The sequence below is a fragment of the Caloenas nicobarica genome, chromosome 13 (assembly GCF_036013445.1).
Source record: "Caloenas nicobarica isolate bCalNic1 chromosome 13, bCalNic1.hap1, whole genome shotgun sequence".
In the NCBI taxonomy this organism is placed as follows: Eukaryota; Metazoa; Chordata; class Aves; order Columbiformes; family Columbidae; genus Caloenas; species Caloenas nicobarica.
In genome coordinates this window covers 2,302,525-2,316,126 of record NC_088257.1, presented here as the reverse complement: position 1 = coordinate 2,316,126, position 13,602 = coordinate 2,302,525, and the positions used below count along the sequence as shown (strand labels likewise).

At 47.0% G+C, this 13,602-nt stretch overlaps 1 protein-coding gene across 2 annotated transcripts in view; it reads right to left on the bottom strand.

Annotated features, from left to right (window-relative positions):
- STK10 (serine/threonine kinase 10) overlaps positions 1 to 13,602 on the bottom strand; it is a 500,646-nt gene that overhangs the window by 163,292 nt on the left and 323,752 nt on the right. The window contains exon 1 of one of the 2 annotated variants that reach the window (XM_065644282.1): positions 1,573 to 1,576. The exons of the other annotated variant lie outside the window; for it this stretch is intronic. The gene's annotated coding sequence lies outside the window, so the exon portion shown is untranslated. Of the gene's footprint in view, positions 1 to 1,572; positions 1,577 to 13,602 lie in introns of those variants that run through there. 2 annotated transcript variants of the gene reach the window in all.

The window sequence follows — 13,602 nt, the reverse complement described above, 5'->3', positions numbered from 1 at the left end:
TGGAGAGCGGGGCAGTGCGCCCTGCAGCAGTCACCGGGGGCAAGAAACCTCCTGACCGTGGCCAAGGCTGTGGGACAGTGATGGCTCAACCCTCTCTGTGCTCTGGACACGACTGACCCAGGACTTTTGTGAAGCTGTTGCTTCAGTTACCACCTCGACTGGAGCTTGGTGTCAGCAGGAGAAGCTGTTGGACAGCAGGACAGCCCAAGGGAGCTGCAAGCGCTGCTATAGGTGCCCCCCCTGCACAGAGCCGGTCTCTGCAAGGACCCGTCTTTGGCTCTGCCTCAGAAATCCTCACTTCTCATCTCTGGAACACAGCTGTTATTTCGAATTCCTTCTCTCTTCCTTTCTCCCCCAGAAGCAACCTTCCTGGTATTGTATCTGTGACTGGCAGCACTGTTCCTGGAAAGATCTCGCTGGAGTCATCGAGGGACTGATTTCCAGGTCGCATGTGGGCACCAGTACCAGAGAAACTGCTGGCTGGACTCCCTGTCCAGCTGCTCTGATACTATAATTCTGTGTATCTGTTAAAAAAAAAAAAATCACATGGCCCTATCTGCTGGCACTCAGCCACGAAAAGAAAAATAAACACTAAATTTGCAGTCTACTATTTTTGCCTTCAAATGCTTTTATGTTCTATTTCAAACTCTGTGTACCGTGTCCTCAGCAAGATGACAGTTCTTCACTTTCACAGCCGAGACTCAGTACCGTTTGTGTGGGACCCTCAGGAAAGCACGGAGGGGGATCCCTAGGAATCTCACCTGGGGCAGCCCGTGGTTCCGTGGTCATTACCACCAGCTCGGCACGGTGCCGGGCTTGGAGCAGGACCAACCTGCATCCAAGCGTGATGCCGCTGAGCTACCCAGAGTGCCAGACATGGTGTTTGTGCTGGCTGAGGGGGGACAGATGATAACCGATAGAGTTTACCAGGATAAACATAACCAAATTTCTCAGCATTGGGAACAAACTTAGGTGGGCAACGTGAATCTGCGCTGGTTCAGGAATGTGCAGCGTGAGGCTACGGTAACTCAAGTCTGGCCGAGCACCCTAAAAATGCACTTAGCTCTTGAATGTGTGGTCTCATCTTAGCAAAGCTTAGCTATATCTAGAAGTTACCTTTGGGGTCTCACTGATCTCTTTGGCAGTGTCTTGCAAAGCAGGCTGTCACCATGTCTCAGCTAAGCCAGGATTGCATGATACGGCAGCAGTAAGAGCAGCTTAGGGCATCCCTGTTCCTGCCTCCTACAGCTCCCAGAGACATCAGGCCAAAGTACTGCATGGGCTGCAGCTGGCCCCTGAATCCCTGAGTGTTTCAGCCACCCTGACCTTGCAATTAAGTTTAGGTGAAGACTACAGGTTATGTTGAACTGAAGTCTATTCCTCAGTTTTCATCTGGTTTCTCACAGGAAAACATAAAACTGGTGGTAGCAACACCCATGATATAGTTTTCTGAGCTCCAGCAGTCCAGCCTGGAAACTACATAAATCTTTAGCTGCTTTGTCTCTGTTCCTTCCTCTAAAAATGAATTAAAGTCACAGTGATGAACTTACTTTACCAATGCTGGACTCTGGTCAGAGCTTGAACATGTGGCTGCCTAGTTATTCTCAGCTTGGAATCCCCTATCATTTTCTGTCTCAGTTTCCTAGCCAAAACACTGCATTTCAACAGCAAGATAAATGCAAATATGGACTGGAAAAAGCCCGCCTAATCTTGTCATCATCTGTTAAATGTGTGATGTGAATGGCTTGACATATGATATTGTGCACAGTTTTTTTTATCCAAAGTGTGTATTCCTGTGCTCCCAGATGCTGTTTATCAACTTCCCCAACGAGTCCCTTGTGAGTACAGGGACACACTCTGCTCTGAGCCACACCAAGATATGTCTGAAATACTTTAGTTGTCTGTAGTAGCATAACCGGATTTTTATCAATGTAACTGAGACAAGATTCTGTCCAAGATGTTCTAATAAAAACAAGAGTCTGCCCTGGGAACAAAGAGCATGTGATAGGTTTTTTCCAGCTCACTCAGCACAAGGAGCTGAGAACAAGATGGTGCAGCCTACAGACTCATGAATGTGCTGACATTCCTCATGCCTCTCATGTGACAGCTACAGGGCTACAGGAGGCTCTGATGTCTTCAGGCATGGAGGTTTTTCATGGAGATGAACCTTCTTGCTGATGGACTCTGTAGCTGCCTGATGAAATACACAGCAGGGACAGGAGGTCAGCGAATAGTAGGGAAATGTGGATTTGTTGTATGTACTGACACTCATGGCACTGCAATAACTAAGGGCTTGCACAGTTGCATGCTACAATTTCTAGCCTGTTATGGTGTTGGCAATACCGGTTATATTTTCTTTTATGCTTCTGGATCAAGAGGAGACTAGTTATGCAAAAGTGGTATGTTGGCTGTACAGTACTTTATGGCTGATGGTGAATACATCACTTACTAGCTACTCATGTTCTGATGAAATCCTCTGCCATGGCACTTTGTAATCATATGAGCAGTAATAAACAGATCAACAGAAGCAAATCTTCATTAAATCTGCAAAACCTGTGCCAGGAGCATGGCCAGGTTTTTTTCTGCCATCATTGGACCTGAATGACATGAAACCAAAGTAAGCTGAAATGCCGAGCAAAACATGCAATAGCACGGAGCTCATGTGAATGTGTCTCCTCCTCCTAGACACAGATTATCAAACATCTCCCTGACCCACAGCACATATAGGGGGAGACCAAATGGCCAGGGCCTGAGTCCCCCCATGATGGGCTGTCGAGAGGAGTCTGTCTTTGTTTCCTTTGGGAACAGCTAGCTCTCCTCTCCAATGATGCTATATTGTAAGGGAAGTTTGGAGCTGTTATTTCTGGTGTGTCCACTCTGCTCATGTCTGTGACTTGGCTGCAACCTCTGGCTCGCTAAGACCTTCAGCTGCAGATTGCCAGAACTGGGAGTGCCTCTCAGGGAAGGGTTCGTGCAAGTTTTGTTCTGCTGATTATTATCTCTCCCTGATCATCCCCAGTTGGTCACAGCTGGAGGCAGAATATTGGTCAAGCTGGACTTTTGCTCTGAGCAGTTCAGCTTTTCTCGTGTTTTCTTAAGAGATGTTTAATATCGCACAGGAGAAAATCTGTCTCTTGGTGAAACCGTGCGAAGGCTGTTTGACAAGGCAGAGCCTGTGTTTTTTCTTTTGGGATAGGCAACGTGTCGAGGACAAGAGGAGACCATGCAGCCAGGTGGTGAGGAAGCAGAGGGGACGTCAAGGATGAAAGGTCCTTTCCCCAAAGGTGTGAGGAACTTCTGAAAGGTCTGATAATGGCTTGCCCAACTATAACTATTTTATCAACTAATGCTGAGCTTCAGGAAAGTTTTCTCCACTGACACATTCGTCCAGCCCTCTTGAATTCCTGCCCTGAGAACTAGCAAGTTTCAACTTAGTGGTGGAGAAAGATCAAGAAGAGAATGAAGAGGCTGCAGAAACAACAGTTTGCTTGAAGAGGTCCTGTGACCCAGCCACCCTCTCACTGCTGAGTGCCCATAGGGCAGGGACGACAAACCCTCTGGGAGTTGCCATCCAGTGTGTCAACAACCAAGGATTCACTTCTGCTGGTATCAAGTCTGCTCAGTGGGAATTATGTCCCTGTATCATGGTGACTTCCATCACAACAGAGATGCTGAGATGCCTCTCACCATGTTGTCGATAGCTCTTCATTTGTCCTCTTGGCAAGTGTCTGGTTAGGAATGAGGTGGGAGCCACGCTGAGACCCCCCTGTACAAATCCCCTGGGAGGCCTCCAGATAAAGGGAATCCACCTGAGCTCAGAGGGAAGCAAAAAATTGTGCAGCATTGCAAGTACTGAGCTCCAGGCATGACCTCTGTCCTGCTCTACATATCTGTGCAAAGTTGGTGGTCAGCCCCCGGTATCTTCTGCTGTGAGAAGACTGTGGGGTCACAGCTGAATGGGACACCCCATGGGGCAGTTTGGTGGATGCCCGCCTGCTCCACAGCCCAAAATGACCTACCCCTCCTTGTCCTCTGTGAGCGCCCTGCCACCACCCGCTGTTCCTCTTCTTCTTGGAAAGCAAGTACCTTGTTTTGGGAGCAGGGCAGGGGAGATGACGGCTTTATAGCTTGAAACGCTAAGTACTACATCCTGCTTTGTGTAGTAAAAACTGGTTTGCCCTTTTCCAGAGCTGCTTCATACACTTTTGGGTTCACAGCAGTTCAGCCTCATCAGGTCAAAGCCAGCTGAGTGCTTACGTGCAAAATTGTTTCATAGTGGGAACACAAGCAGAAATTCAAAGGGATGGACTGACAGCCAGTTGAGATCCAGATGAACTGTGCCGGCAGAGTGAGGAAAACTGCAAGGAGGGAATGAACGTCACATGGAAGGGGATGGATGGAGAGACTGGAAGGCTCACGAGCTGCGGGAAATGGTGTTACAGTGTCAGGGTGGAGAGTAGTGGGACCACTTGTACCTCAGATCTCCAGTTTACAGGTGTGTTGCAATACTGGTGATGCTGATCTTGTGGGCAGTGGCTGACGTGCGAAAACACCCAGTAAATTATCAGAACTTGCAGGCTTGGGCTAGACTGGGATGTGAATACAGACATTTCTGTTGTGGACATTCATGTCATATGGTCATGAATATGAACCTGAGCACATGTCTACCTATTGCTGACAGCATATGCATGCTGACATTGCCTTGGTATCATTTAATGCCAACACACACGTGTTATATTCTGATTCTACTTAGTGAGTTCTAATTCAGATCTAAACCAAAAAACCCTGCCAAGCCAAATTCTATTTGCATGGTCTTTCTGCTTTTAATGCCAAAAACCACTGGATACTGCCCAACCCATTTGAAATAAAAAAAATACAAATATTTTTATGTTTCATCACTGCATTATTGGGTCTCCAGGATCTACACAAGTTTCTGCTTTTAAGACGTGAAAGAATGTCTTCCTGATGTTTCCAGAGTACATTATTTACTGTTGCACCAGACATACAAGTGGTAACGTGGCAATGAAGTGTTCTGGTTCTGTTCCTGGCGGTGACATTCCTCTTAAGCAATCCACTCAAAACTATCCTCCTGATGCAGTTCTCCCACCTGGACAGTGTGTTGATAAGCCAGGGGGCTGTGATGATGAATTGACTCTGACCAGTGGTTCCCCTGTGAAACTGAGTCATTGCATGACAGATTCCTGAGGTCCTGAGCCTGTGAAAGAGCCTGAAATCTCATAAAACATGGCCAATGTCTCTGATAAATGGCCAGATCCTGCTGTCCTGCTCTGACAGCAGCAAATGAAAATAAATGCAAAGGCTAATGCCTGGAAGAGCGTGTCACCCTGGGTATGGTGGAGTGATCTTGCTCTTTTCCTGCTGGGATTGGAATGGTGCCGCGCTGACAGGACTTGGCTGCCTGGTTCAGCAGCTCCAAAGCCTCCTGGTATTTCCTCTGAGTCATGTTGGTGAAGAAGCTGATAAGGCTGGGCCAGGGCTGGGTGCGATGCTGCTGCCTCTCTGCAGGTCTCTCCAGGCACTGTTGCTGGAGCCCACCTGGGCATGAGGCAGGGCTGGAGCCTCAGCTCTCGTTCCTGTTCTGTACAAACACGTCTCTATGTGTTGTCTCCTTTTGGGAAAACCTTCATAGAGAAGGTCATGTCAACAGGAGCCGCATGAAGAACAGACCTCTTATGGTAGATGAGGGTGAGGATGTTTCATGCTCCATATCCCAAAGCTTTCCAAACCTCCTCAAGTCCCGCCATGATGTTCCATGATTCAAGACCAGGTCTGACGCACCTTTCTGATCCTCTGAAAGTGCGGGAGCCCAAGAACGCTCTGAACGTGCCCTGGGGTCCCACCAGAGGAACCCTGGGTACCACACGTGCAGGTTTTCCAGGAGCACAGGCGCTGCTCCACCGACCTACGGCAATCCCGCAGCCGTGGGGCATGGACACAGGACGTCTGTCAATCAATGAGCAAACTGCGGTCATATGGGCATACGTGAATTGAAGGTTTTTTTCAGGGACAGGCAAAATTTGGAAGTACATCCTAGTCTCGTAGGCAGTCTCAGATGTTTAACCCAAACTGAATTCTGGCTTATCGCTGGGGAAACACTCTGGGCCACGACAACCTTCTGCATTGTCTAGTTTGGGGAATTAATGTTTCTTTTACAGTCCTGAGCCTGTGGCGTGTTGTCCTCACTGACAGACACATTTGAGCTGAGCTCATCGAGCATTCAGGAGCAGCTATAGGAGCTAGGATGGGATTTTTTAGGATTTTCAGAGAACGTAGCCTGACCCATCACTGCCTCCTCTCAGCTGCTTATAAAAGTGCTGTTTCCAAAGGCCAAGGTGCCCACAGACTCTGATTGACCATCTGTGCAACAAACAGTCAGAATAACCTCAGCTGGGCTCTGCAGTGAGCTGCAATTCTTTGCCAATGCCAAGAAACTCTTTGAAAATTAAGAGATTGTAATTTGCTCTCCTCTTCTTTTTTTTTTTTTTTTTTAACTCTCAAAACTAATCATCCTTGCCAAGCTCTAGCTATAAAACAATTTTATTCCAAGTGTGCCCAGCATCTCTCCAATCCTGAGTATTCCTTGCAGCCGACTCCTGCTGAGCTGTTGGTGTGCAGCACTGCTGGGGTTTGCAAAGCTGCCGTTCTCTGAGGAGGTGCTGGGACCATCGCAGGCTCAGGAAAACTGCTCAACACTGATTCCCGAACGGACTTGGCTTTGCCACTGGCTTCAGTGCCAGCCGTGTAAGGCCAGAGCTGCTTGGAAAATCCCACTCCCAAAGTGAAATGTGGTGAGCAGCACAGGAAGGTCTGCTGCATGGCTGATTCACCTTTAAGGACTTTTAAAGGCAATTTAGTGGTCCCTGTCTGAACAAGTTAATGCACATGTCCAAAATACCCCAATAAAGCTTTTAAGTTGTATCTCTGTGCTTAAATTGTGCTCTGATTTTGGTGGAATTTCATTAGTTTTACAGAAAAATACTTGCTTTGTGCTGTGACAACTGTGGCAGGGATGGAGCTATGACCTGGCATTTTAGAAAGGGTTAGTTAAAAGACACACCGGGAAGCTGGAAGAGCAACAGCTTCCAAGAGGCTCATGTAAAAAGCTGGACGGGGTCATTTCCACCAGTCACAGCTTTCCCTGTGATTCCCTGAAGTTCTTCCAAGACAAACAAAACCCTGTTTGCTGAGGCTTTCCCAACCCTCCCTCTTTAGTGAACTCTCTTTAGTGAAGACAAATTCCCCAAAGCTGCTTGCAGCAACTGCTGCTTAATGACTATCATGCTGCCGGTTCCTTACAGATTAGTTCAAGATGCTGAGCGAGCCAGCCTGTCTAATCCAATTGGCTTCCCTTGAGGTGCCTACGGGAGATGAAGCTGAACAAAATAAATGTAAACCAACTGATGCACGCTGCTGAGGAATACTGCTTGTCATGTAAAGGTCAACTGCTGTCAGACCGCTGCCAAATTACAGCATTTTCTTTCTTCCCCAGTCTGGGAAACAAACTGAAACAACTGGGCAGACCTGCAGCTGGAAGAGACACAGCTTCAGTGTGGGGCTGGAGTGGGTTGTACGGTCCCCACCGTCAGCGGGTGCTCAGCCCAGCAGCACCTCGGCCACTGGAGAAAACCTGTGTTAAGGGCACACACAGGGCAGCAGGGAAACTGGACTGGAAGTGTTTGCTCCGCTACTGATTTCCTGTGTGTCCCTGGGCAACTCACTTAACCTTTCCGCATTTCAGCTTGACTTGGATTAAGAAACCAGTGTTGATACTGTTTCTCTGCTTCTGCAAAGAGCAGTGAGGACAAGGACCTTAAGAGGTGGCCTGTACGCTTTGGCCCTCAAGGCCTTTTAAGTCTTTTTTTATCTTTAAGCCTTTTAAGACAGACATCAATTCAAATTAATGTCAAACAATTTTCATGGTGCCAAGCAAAGAGATGGAGCTTTGTGTTGGAGAGGTCATCGCAAAACTATGTGTTGTTCTGAATTCTGCCAGAAATTCTCTGTAGTTTTATTTCCGCAGCAAGGGGCTCTGTTTACATCAGCATGTACAAACTTTAAAGGACCTTCAGACTTTCTGCACCAGGCTGGGGAGCTTGCAACAAAATCCCAGGATGAGGCTAATATTGTCCGGTGTGCTGGCCAAATGTACCGTACAAACCCTGCAGTTTTCTGCACGTTCAAACCGTATCCAAACTAGTTTAAAATGCACAACATCTAGGAGACATGGAAACAGGCACTATACTAGGGATGATCTCCCACAACATCAGTGGAACATCCATTCTGCACAAGAAGGAGTTCATTATGTATTCTCAGATGTCACCACCCAACAACAGAAGAGAAAACCTGCAGAAGCTCCTTGTTTGTCTCAATGGTTTTGGTCATAATAACCCTGTGGCAGCTACTGTCATAACCACTGATCCCTGTTCTTACCTTTCCTCAGCCTGGAAAAGGAATATATAACATCCTTGACACTGAACTGACACTTTAATTTATTTTCTTATAATCTGAATAGTTACAAAGTCTTATCTTGCTATTTTTCTAATTTGCCTTCAGTTAAAAAAAAAAAATCAGAAAGCACCTCTCAGCAGAAAGAATATTCTCTGGAGGCACTTGAAGAAGGCTGTCAAGGAGGCATTCATATAGCTGAACAAACATTTACCTCCACAGACAGTATGAAAACTTATTTCATGTGCACTGCATATCTGAAACGGGACAAAACAATCTTGTTTCTGTGCTTTGTTCACAAATCTGTTTCCGTCTCCTTTAATAAGGGCTTTGGACAGAGGAGGTCAGCACTAGTAATCTTCATCTACTTGTCAGTCAGATACAGTCTTATCATAACTAGGCATCAGTAATGCCTTCTTAATCTTGCCTTTACATGGAAAACAAGCCTATTCTTGGTGTATAGAATAGACCTTATCTTAGTGCTCCAGTTTCAACCTTTCTCTGGTTTGTGTCTAAAGTAGGAAGTGCCCAGTTTTTATGGATTTACCTTTCAGATTATGAAATATTACTCCTGGCACTTAGAAACCCATTCACTTTTGCTTTTGTTGCTGCAAACAAGAAGTGATATCATCCCCATCGTTAATGAGTTTTTTCTTTGATGTTAAGTGCTTTGTCTTCTTCAGGAGCTGTAGGGATGTATCTGAAAGGTCCTTTCCGTGCATTTCGCAATGCACAGCTGTCCTCATGACCTGTAAGCACAGAGCCTAGTTAGCATTTCCATGTGTTATTCCAAGTTACAACTTTGAAACGTTCTAAAATTTAAAATGTAAGAAGCAATTTCTCAGTGCGCTGCACAACCACAAGCTCATTTCAGTGCTTGCAAATATCAAGTTTCACTGGATGCAGAATATAGATTTCGTGGTTTTTTTCTTATTAAAACAGTTTTGGACTGCAGACCTTAATACCCTATATGGTCAGATATGAAGACATTTCACTACCAGGAGCACTGCCAGCTAATGTCCTAATCATTCCTCTGTTGCAGTGGATTCCATCCCTTGGAGTACAGTATGGAAGTCCAAAAAGATGAGCTGAATTTCAGTCCCTCTACACTGAGGATGTCAGGAGTTCCAAATCCAGCTCTGAATTATACTGAGTGTAGAGCCAAGTTGAACTTCACTGTGATGCAGGATTTCATGAATATCCCTAGGAGACTAACTAGAAAGACATATTTTCATACTATATGACAAGAAGCTGTAATAGAATCCAGCGCGGATAACCTTTACCGAGGCAGAGGGAACACAAGGTTCATCCGTATGAAATACCAAGAACATGAGCTGTGGAACAGGCAAACAGAAGCTTGAATGACTTACAGTTTTAGGAGTTGACTGGGGACTAACAAATTAATCCAATTATTAGACAACCCTGGTTTGTCAAAATTGCAGAAATTCCCTCTAATTGCGCGCTGATTCTTTCCTCTTTCCACCTCACCTCTGCCTGCATCTGCTTTGCCCTCAAGTACTGAAGAAGAATGAGATCAAAGCTGAGATACGGGCACCAGCAAAGGACCTGCTTGTTCCCAGCACGGAGGCCCAGCTGCCACTGGACCTGCCCAACCTGGACATGCCCAAACGCGAGGGGCTGCGGTTTGTTTGCATCACTTCTGCGGCAGCTCCGCACGGAGCAGCCTCTTCCAGAGAAGCTTCTGTCAGTCACAGAGCAGTAGAGAAAGAAGCCACAGGCAAACAAACATAATTTTTAAAACAAGTAATCAAGCATAACTATATTTCCACGCTGTGGCGTCCGAATTACACACATGCATGTGTACACCCCTCCAGCATGTCCAGAGCCTGCCCGGTAAACACCGGTGTGTGATTTGTGAGCTCCCAAAGTTTGGGGATGCCTGCATGCTGTGCTGTATGTGTCCTCCATGGTGACACGTGTCTTCAGTACACTGGGTTCCAGTTCTGGCTTGCGTGAGTTGAGAGACAGAGGCACGTGGTGGAGCCCGTGAAAGCGTGCAGGGAAATAAGTCAACCTTCAATTTGAAAGGAAGAAACACTTCTCCCAAAAATAAAGAGGTGCTCCTATCTCGGAATTAGGTGCAAACATTTATTCGGCAGCTGTTTAGTTTCTTTGCTCTTTCTTTGTCTACTCCACTAGCGTGTTTTAAAGTTAATTACCACATTCAATAGCCTGCTGACATCATGTCAGCAAGACTCTAGAAGGAAGTCAGTAGAGGGTCTGTGGTCCATGCTAAGGCAAATTTTATAAGAGCTTTCCTTCCCTCCTGAAGCACTGCAGGGATAATAAAACATCTCTCTTCCCTAGAGACCATTCATTACAATTGGACTTCACATCAGCAGTTCGGAGTCATCTCCACACACAGAGGCTTTTCTGGTGGAACAGAGGAGGTTCATTAGCATCCCCAGCAGCCACTCCAGCCCAGCCACCCGGGCTGTGGTGCTTAACACCCTCAATCATTTGATTTGCCTCTTCAGATCAAATTAAAGGAACTTTACATTAACAAAACTAGTGGCCACCCTTGGGTGGATTCCTAAATCTTGTCTCTTTACATTCCAGATCCTGGCTACTCTGAAAACCATTACTTCCAATAAAGGCCCTTTAGGGCAACTGACGGGTCTATTTAGCTCTTCTCTGCCATGCTGAGCTGTAAAAGGGGTTTTAATCAATAGTTCCCAACTGTGCTAAGTGTAGTGTAAAAAGAGGTGCAGGGAGCAGCAACCAGACACTGAGGTCTCGCATGTTAATTTGTGTGCAAGCAGATTTTTGCTTACATTTAGGCACTGAGTGGTGAAGAAGTGGAAGAGTGAACTATCTTTGCCCTTTGCCTCTGTTCTTTCCCTGCTGTACCAGACCTTAGTCCCATCTCACCATGGCATATTTATGAAGGACACCGACCTGCTCAATTCAACCCTTGAAAGACCTACAGTGCTGTTTTGCCAAACCACAACTAAAAGCAATCTTCGAAAAAAAACAGTTAAAGAAAATCTTCACACACATACACACTAATCCTTCTGTCTTGGCAGAACTTCAAAACGTGCCTCAATACATGAGTAAGCACTCAGACATCTCCATGCATCCTATTTTTCTCCAAGCCGCCAGCATGATGATTAGAAACCTGTCTGTTTTGTGCTGTGCAGCGTGAGGAGCCAGCGCTGGGACCTGGGTCTGTGTTTGCCATGCCTTGGAGCCTGGGGATGCTCCCGGGGTGTCACTACCTTGCATCCTTGTCATCTCCTCTCTTTGGGCAAGGACCTGACAAGCGCTGGTCACAGTGGCACTAAAAGGGTTTTATCTCCTCCCCTGGCTTTACAAACTACTGTGTCAAGTGAAAGTGAGCTTGAGAGAGGTGTCCAAAAAGATTTCCTTGGGTGCTATCAGACCTGCGCAGAGATAAAGGGCGCTGCCAGCGTGCCCTGCTCCCCATCGCTGGCTCTTAGTGTCTCCTCACTGTGTGTCAGTCAAGTCTCGCTGAAACTAGAGGCCATCCTGGCGTGTGAAAGCAGGTTTTGAGAGAAGCAAATCAGGCTCATTACCCTCCACTGTCAGCCAGCAGCAATGCGCTGAGCCACTGATGATTCAGCTCTGCAGTTGCTGTTAGATCCTTTTCTTCTCTTGTTTTCCCAGGTGAGCCCTCCTGACGGAGCAGAACAATCACCCATCCTTTGTTGAACAACGGCACAAATGGGAGCTGTCAGCAACGTCTCAGACCATCACTGAGGAACCCTGACCACCAATAGGCCTTTAAGAAACTCATGATTTATAATTTGCAACGGGAGCTATGCGCTGATTTCCCCCCCCCGGAGTGAAGGATCCAAAGCCAGCAATGCTGTGTCCTTATCAGCAGCAACATTTGTTGCGGAGTCGTCCAAAAGTGACTGACGCAAGGTTCTGTTCTCTGAAGTGCTTTGTCCTATTCCCAGATGAAGTACGCTTGCATCTAGTTAAATCCTTTGAGCTTTATCAGTGGGTGTATATATAGATGTGGGTAAGAAAATATTGATGGACACAGTGGTAAAAAAAAATCCATAAGGCTCCTTCATTCCTTATTCCAAACCTATATCTTACGTGGCAGATGGCTAGCTGCATTTGGGCTGTGTTATTAACTGTATTGACCATATAAAGCATGCACTTCTCTAGCCACTACCCTAGAAGAAGCAGTGGATACTTACTATCAATTTTCCAGTAACAGCAGAGATAACAGGCTCCAGAGATGCACAGACCCTTTATAGACAAAAAAACAGATTATTCGGCTCTACTGACAACCCAGATAAGAAATTCAGTAGTGCTGCCACCAGTAGGATGGAGGGAACTGGAAAGGACCCGTTAAATATCTGCAATTTTTTTCCAGTCTTGGGGATGTGGGTTTCTAAGCAAGATCATAGGTCCCAGCGCACTGTTGGTCATGGCAGATGGCTACTGGGTGTTACAGCTGTGCAGAGCAACAGGGAGTTGGGATTATTGAGCCTCAGCCTCAATTACCTGCAACGGCACCATCACTGCTGAAGTCAGAGGTGTTTTTATTTTAAGTGATTGCGTGGGGCCCGTTGCAGGACGAGCCGGGTTCTCCTCAGCCCTGCTCAGCTGCATGACTGGCAGGCAGACGCTGCCGTCCTGTCCTCACACCCTACAGCTCTGCCAGAGCCTCGAGTCCCCGGGAATTTTGTGACATGGGTAAATGGGAGGTAGGTGGGAAGGTGCAAGACCACGGCTGCTGCTGTGCCGCTGGGTTTGTAACATGTCTCCAGGGCTGAGGGGCTGGTGTCCCCCTTGTTTGATACCCCTGCCAGGCAGAGACACCCTGGTCTCCAGGGCTTTCCTGGGAGAGGGTGAAGATGCTGTTTCCTTCACCAGCCTTGCTGAAAATCAGTTCAGTGGGGGTTCAGGGAAAGTCCAGATCACTCAGGGAACTCTGCGCCTAGAAAGCAGCTTTTAAAACTACCAGGACTTTCCCTCTTCTTGGGCTGCATAGCTGACAGCAGTGGTACCTCTCAGTCCTTTTTCTGCCCCTGCTCCATGGCTGTCCCAGCACCACAGCCGTGGTCAGCCCGTCCACCGATACTGGCTTTGAAATCACCACCGGAGGCAGCGGAGCAGGAAGCTGGAGATTAACGG